Source organism: Mus caroli, chromosome X (genome assembly GCF_900094665.2).
Source record: "Mus caroli chromosome X, CAROLI_EIJ_v1.1, whole genome shotgun sequence".
NCBI classification, from domain to species: domain Eukaryota; kingdom Metazoa; phylum Chordata; class Mammalia; order Rodentia; family Muridae; genus Mus; species Mus caroli.
The window spans coordinates 128,730,055-128,736,054 of record NC_034589.1 but is presented as its reverse complement, the minus strand read 5'-3'; the positions used below and the strand labels follow the sequence as shown (position 1 = coordinate 128,736,054).

General features: G+C 39.4%; 1 protein-coding gene across 1 annotated transcript in view; it reads right to left on the bottom strand.

Annotated features, from left to right (window-relative positions):
• Nucleotides 1-6,000, bottom strand: part of Pih1d3 (PIH1 domain containing 3) — a 42,576-nt gene that overhangs the window by 11,841 nt on the left and 24,735 nt on the right. The window lies entirely within an intron of this gene.

Below are 6,000 nucleotides of genomic sequence, written 5' to 3'. Positions count from 1 at the left end.
CTAGTCGGCCATCAATGGGAGGAGAGGCCCTTAGTCTTGCAAAGATCATATGCCCCAGTACAGGGGAATGCCAGGGCCAGGAAGCAGGAGTGGGTGGGTTGGGGAGCAGGGCAGGGGGAGGGTATAGGAGGCTTTGGAGATAGTATTTGAAATGTAAATGTAGAAAATATCTAATAAAAAATGAAAAAATAATTTGGAAGTACAACAAATAAGACTTGCTGATGGCTTGACCATGAAATATCAGAGAAAGAGGAATGAGCGCTGAGTCAGGGTCTTAGCTCGAGTTTGCTATGTGCTAGGCAAGGGCTGTTATCTCTTAGCTCTAGTAAATAGTACTGCTATGAGAAAGCTGAATGAGACAGATGTCAGGGAACATAATTATGAGTTCTTTTATGGACATGTTGGGTTTCTGTCACCTACTAAAAAAAACAGGAAGTAAGCCGAGGGACTAACCCGAAAGCGAACAGATAGAGGGAAAAGGACATAGGTCAAAGCTCAAGGGAACTGCAAACAGCAATATGGGAGCAAAGGAAAGGAGGAATGTGGGAAGAAAACCAGGAGTTAGGTCATCAAAGGAGAGAGAAAAGCTGTTTCAAAGAGGAAAAAGACACCAGCATGGAATTCTGTTGGGTGGTCACCCCATAGCTCCCAACTCCCTCCTGCTGTCCTTTTTATTTAAGGTCAAAGTATCATCAGTATGTAGATCGGGCTGGCCTGGGACTTGTGATCCTTCTGTCTCCATTCCCTGAGTGCTGGAATTACAGGCACGCACTACCACACCCAGACAAACTGTCCATTTCTATTCAGGGTCTCTAAAGAAGAGGAAAACAATTTGGGCATGTTTGTGTAGAGAAATTCTTCAGTTTTCAAGATTATCCTTTAGTGGTTGGTTGCTAAGGATGGCTCTCAGGGCCTGACATGTTCTCAGCAAGTACTACCCACTCAAGACTGACCCTCTTAAGGCAGGAGTTAATAATCCATGGTCTCTGAGTACAAAGGATAATATCCTGGAGTAGTTAGCAAAAATGCATCTCTTCTTTCCTAGGCATCCTTTAAACTAGGGATACATTTTTAGGGTTTTTGTTTGTTTGTTTGTTTGTTTGTTTGTTTATTCAATCCAGTGACACATAACAGGGAAAAATTACATGTTAATAAAAGAATAAATATTTGTCATTAGCTTAAATCATACTTGAAACAATCCTGTTCTAGAATGTTTCCCAAGTTCGATGTCGGCCTCCATCTCTCTTCCTTCTTCTATACTAAACCTCCTTAAAGAACAGTATGGCTTTTGCTCTCCCTTTGTCCTTGCTTCCTTGGCTCTGTTCAAGTGGCCATTGTTCAGGACACTGAAGCTGCTGTTTTCCAAAGGCCAACAAATGGTTCTTTTTTCATTTATTTTTTCCTCACAGTTATTTTATTTTTTGAGACTCATCCATGAGTTGGCATAATTTATACCCCATCCTCTCTACCTCCACTTCTTCCTGCATCTCCCCATTCCTTCTCAAATTCACAAACCCTTCTTTAGTTATTTCTGTTACAAACACACACACACACACACACACACACCATATACATATGTGTATGCTTGTGAATATATGTATATGCATTGAGGGATGGCCACTTCCTAATTTTCCCATATAATATATTTTTATAATATTCTTTCCTGTATCTCAAATCCTCCCAGATCCTCACCACCTCAGTACCTACCCAGCTTCATGGGCTTCAGTGTTCTCTCTCTCTCAAAAACAACCCTCCCCCAAAAAATTAAAAATCAAAACAAATTAACAACAACAACAACAAAAAACTATAGTAAGACAAAAAAAATTACAAGCACCCTCTAGACCAGATTGATCATGGGCCCCTGGGAGAAACCTACTACTCTTATTTGGCTTAAACAGTGGTTCTCAACCTTCCTAATGCCGCAACCCTTTAATACAGTTCCTTATGCTGTGGTGATCCCACAACCATAAAATTATTTTCATTACTACTTTACCACTGTCAATTTTGCTACTGTTGTGAATCATAATGTAAATATCTGATATGCAAGGTATCTGACAAGCAACCCTCAAAGGGGTCACAGCCCGCAGGTTGAGAACCACTGTTTTAAAGGCTCGTAGCAATGAAATGACTCCTAATAACATAGCCCTAGACTTGCTCAACCCTCATGAGAGAATCTTCTTGAAGTAGATGAGAATTAGCACAGACACTCACACCTCAACAATGTGCAGAGACTGAGCTATTCCGGAGCACTTTGTCCTGAATGCGATGTTTGTCAAACTCAAGGCTCAAGGGATCTGTGTGAAAGAGGAGGTGGAAAGACTGTAAGAGCCAGAGGTTGTGGATGATCCCAAGGAAACAGTGTCATCCAGACAAAACAGACGTGATACGTCTGAGCTCACAGAATATAAAGGAGCACACACAAGACCTGTATAGGTTCAAAACTCACAAAATTCCAGCATGGGGAATGAGAAGGGAAAGGAGAAAGTGGACCCAAAGTCCCACCCTTAACCAGAAGCCTACTTCTAGTTCTTTCCTGCTGTCAGTTTTCTCCAGTAGAGTGTAACTTGGTATGTCAACCACACCCCAAAGCAGGTCAAATGGCAAGAAGCAGTTGGCGAGCACAAAGTGGACTCCTGGTTTTTGTGAGCTTTTCATTTTGTTTGTTTGGCTGACCACTTTTTATCTAACCAATCTAATAGTGTTCCCTGTAATTCTAAGTATCCTTAATCCTTCTCCCCCCCCCAATGACGTTTTATTTAACTTAATGTACAAAAATGTATATATTTGGCTGAGGAGATGGTTCCGTGAGCAAAGGGCTTGGTATGAACCTGAGTTCAAATCCTTAGGCCCCCATCTTCAGCCAGGTGCATGAGTATGTCTGTAATCATAATGCTCCTATGTTGAGATGGAAGACAAAGACAAGAATCTCCAGCCTGCAGATGCAGAAGCAAACAACAAAGAGACCACCCTGTCTCAAACTAAGTGGAAAGTCAGGACCAACACCAAAGATTGTCCTCTGATCTCCACATGTGTGCTGTGGACACCACCCTTCCTCATCCATCATATACACAGCACACTCGTACAAATCACACGTGCGCACACACAAATTTTTAGAAAGTATTCCTATTAATGACATACCACATAGTGTTTTGATACCTTTATACACTGTGTGATGTCTAAATCAAGTTAAACCTATCTTTCTCCCCCAATATATAGCTTTCCTTCATTGTGAAAACACTAAAAATCCTTTCTTCTAACCTTCAGAAATGTACAGTCCATAATTACTGCCTGTAGTCACCCTGCTGTGCAATAGTATCCCAGAGTTCCTTGCACTTGTGTAACTATAATTTACTGCCCACTAACCATCCTGTCCCCATTCTTCTCCCCCTCCATTCTCTCCAGTCTCTGGTAAATAACCAGTCTACTCTTACAGTAAAATTGCTTATATTCTATGTGTCTTCCTTTGTTCATCTCTACCTTAAGCATTGATGTTTTTCAAGTTATGAAACTGCTTGTCTGTAATCAAATGTTTCTGCCACAACAATTAGGGGGCATGTGGTTTTGATCATGTGACGAAACTACATCAAAATGGCCTCACTGAAATGTAAAATTACTGATGAGTTTTATTACTACATAATACGTAGAAGACATTTTGTACCCTTATTCCATTCATGATTTTAAGGCTTTCTTGGAGTTATTATGTATCTCACTGTGAAAGGCTTTTATTTTTCATACTGCTAATACTGGTATTTTTATAATCATAAATATATATTACTTTCATAATCAGAAATATATTAAGTCAATACAAATATATTAGCTTTTAAGAAGATATTTGTTAACCTCTCCCACCACTGTGATCATTATAAAGTCATGCTATAATATTAACTATAAATGTAAGTATGTTACTGAAAGAACTATTAGAAATTTAATTGAAGGTTTACTGTGCTGCCTCATGCTGATAATAAGGAATCTTATTACAGCTCAAATATCCTTCTCCCTGATACATGGCTTGATATATAACCAATCAAACAAGGTCAGCATAATCAGGAAGCTCACCAAAACGAGACAAAATGGAAAAAGATAATCAACTTCATTACTAAACAGGCTAAATCTATTTATTTATTAGGAGTAAATGAATATGACTGTTTTAACCTTAAGACACAAATCAGGATTCAAGAAGCACACTATTCAAGAAATCTCAGTAAGCAGGTTAGAATGATTGACAGCTTTTTAAAAATCAATGCATGTGATAAATGTGTTATTCCTGGTTGTATTGGCTGGATGGTGACTGACTTTTAGTTCACCCCTGAATCCCTTCCAGTTCTCAGTGAGGCTCAAGCTCTGAAGAGATGACCATGAAAAACAAAGCAAAGAGCAACCTTTTTTGTTAGGTCACACGAGATTGTTTCCTTATAAATGTAGATCCCTCAAAGTAGGAGTACAAAAGGATTATTCATCAATTCTAGTTCAAAGAAATATTAAACTACCGGCAGGCTGCTTTTTCCCTCTTCTGGAACAAATAATGAATCACTTAGCAGCATAACTGTGACCTATTCAGTTTGGGGCATTAAAGGTGGAGATGAGTGAAAATGGGAATTTATGGACCTAAATCCCCAATGTACTCACCTGCTTCCTTTGTGGAGGTCAGACTATCTCCCTACATATCATAGTTGCCCATACTTCTTTCCCTCATATTTCTCACCTGTCAACTATAGTGCCTCTTTCAGTCCTGTTCTTGGGCATTAAGCGAGTCCCCATTCTTTCTTACCTTGTTTCTATGATGGAAATTCTTCCTCTCTCATCATCTCTGTATCTCTAATGCTAAACCACAATCCCAAAGTCTCTTCGCTGATCTAATTCCCTTGGATTTCAATACCTAGTCTACAACCGGAGTAAGAATTTATGTTTCTGAGTCCTGATTGTTCATATCGTTCTAAGGGCCCCTATGTCTCCCATTGGCCCTATTACTCCAAGTTTCATTGTCTTTCAAATCCCCCTTTTCCACACAGTGTGTGTGGGGGTGCATGCATGCATGTGTGTGTGTGTGTACAACCTAAAATCATACCTACTTCATTTCAAATATGATGAACAGGAAGCACATTGTGGTCACACATTCTAACACCCAATGAGATAGATATTAAGAGAAATAGATGAGATCAAGAGAAATAGATGAGATCAAACATGAAGTCTGAAAATAACAATTCCAGTCTTTTTCTTGTTGAGTTCCATATAGATTTGCATTTAACAGCCTGTTAGACACTCACTCAAACAAGATTTTCCACTGTGTCTTAAATTCAAACTAACAAGAGCTTAATATAACTCTGTCTTAGAACTTTGTTTCCTTCATTTTCCATTCCATATCTCACCTTGCAACATACAAACAAAATAGTACAAATGGGTGGTAATTGCAAAACTGTAAAAAAAAAAAAATGCAGGTGAGCTATAAGACAAAGCATTGCTGTCCAAATGTACTGCTTCCAGATAACTCATTACTTTCCTATATCTTGGTTAAAGCCATAATTATATCTGAAGTCACTCAAGCTAGAAACCTGGCTCTTATTTCTCCCTTATATATCACACCAACCACTTTTCAGGTCCTATAAATGTTTGCTTGCTTGTTTGTTTTTCAAGACACATTTTTTTTCTGTGGAGCCCTGTCTGTCCTAGAACTCCCTTTGTAGACCTGGCTGACCTCAAACACACAGATCCACTTGTCTTTGCCTCCTGAGTGCTAAAATTTAAAGGCGCACACCACCACTGCCCAGCCTATGCCCTATTAATATTAACATCAAAACATTTACTGAACTCTTCCGTTGCTTCACAACCTCACTGTCACATCGGAGACACTATCACCAGGTTTTCCAAGCTCACTCTTTTCCCCATCACAATCACCAAAATGAGGGAGGTATATGTTCATACCACCTCTGGAGGTCTGAAATACAGCCGCCACCATCATTTAACTTGGCCACTGTAAAACACTTATTCACTAAACAGGAAAGT